Source organism: Galeopterus variegatus, unplaced genomic scaffold, assembly GCF_000696425.1.
Source record: "Galeopterus variegatus unplaced genomic scaffold, G_variegatus-3.0.2 Scaffold837, whole genome shotgun sequence".
NCBI classification, from domain to species: domain Eukaryota; kingdom Metazoa; phylum Chordata; class Mammalia; order Dermoptera; family Cynocephalidae; genus Galeopterus; species Galeopterus variegatus.
Genome location: NW_007726948.1, coordinates 203,521 through 205,009, shown reverse-complemented (window position 1 = coordinate 205,009; position 1,489 = coordinate 203,521).

The window sequence follows — 1,489 nt, the reverse complement described above, 5'->3', positions numbered from 1 at the left end:
GACTGAGACAGAAATTGGTACCAGAGGAGTGGGGTGTTACTATAAAAAATACTTGAAAATGTGGAAGTGGCTTTGGAACTTGGTAATGGTTAGAGGCTAGAACAGTTTTGAAGTGAATGCTGAAAAAAGCATGTATTTGTGTGAATAGAGCATTAAGGGTGATTCTGGTGAGGACTTAAAAGAAGACAAGAGCTACAGGGGAAAGGCTCAGTCTTCCTAGTGACTACCTAAGTGATTGTGACCAGAATGCTCATAGAAATATAAACAGTAAAGACAATTGGGATGATGAGGTCTCAGATGGAAATGAGGAACAAGGTGTTGGAAATTGAAGGAAAAGTCCATCCTTGTTTAAAATTGGCAAACAAACAAACAAACAAACAAAAACTTGGCTAAATTATGTCCATGTCCTAGGACTTTGTGGTAGGCAGAAATTAAGGCCAATGAACCAAGATATTTGGTGGAAGAAATATTTAAGCTGAAAAATGCTGAAGGAGCTGCATGGCTTCTCTTAACTGCTAATAGTAAATTGTGAGAAGAGAGAAACAATTTAAAGATGGAATTTATAATCAAAAGGGAAGCAGGAAAGTAAGATTTGGGAAATCCTCATCCTGGCCATGTAAAAAATAAAAATGTGTGTTTAGAAGAGAAAACCAAGGCTGTGTCCAGGTAACTCTTTGATAAGGAGATTAGTATGGATAGAAGAAAGCTAGGTGCTATTCATAAAGAAAATGGAAGAATGACTCTGAGGGCATTTCAGAAATCCTTAAGGCTGCCATGCCCATCACAGGGCCAGAGTACCAAGGCACTGAGGGGAGAACAGTTTTAAGGAGGAGACCAGGGTACCTGTGCAATCTCAGGGCTCCTTGTCTAGGGTTTTCTCAAGTCTCTGCTCCTCATATTCTTGCAGGACATTCCNTGTGGGCGACACCACACCAAGGGTTGCGATCCCCTTACTGGTCACGAAAAAGACAAAAAAACCCAAACAAAACAAAACAAAACATTCACTTATTCTTTTACAGTTCTGGAGGCTAGAAGTTTTAGATTACTATATCTGTCAGCAGGATTGATTTCTTCTGAGGGCGATGGGGAAGAATCTATTCCCTGCCTGCTTTGGATTGAATGTGTCCTTTCCAAAGTTCAGGTGTTGCCAATGTGATAGCATTAATAGGTGGGGCCTTTAAGAAGTGACTAGAACATGAGGGCTCCTCAGTTACGAATGGGATTAAGGCCCTTCTCACACTCTTCAGTCACTTGCCCCTTTTGCCTTCCACCATGTAAGAATACAGTGTCCTCCCATCCAGAGTCACAATCAACTGAATCTGCTCCTGCCTTGACCTTAGACTTCCCAGCATCCAAACTTGCATGAAATAAATTTCTGTTCCTTACGAATTACCCAGTCTCAGGTGTTCTGTTAGAGCAGCATGAATGGACTGAGACAGAAATTGGTACCAGAGGAGTGGGGTGTTACTATAAAAAATACTTGAAAATG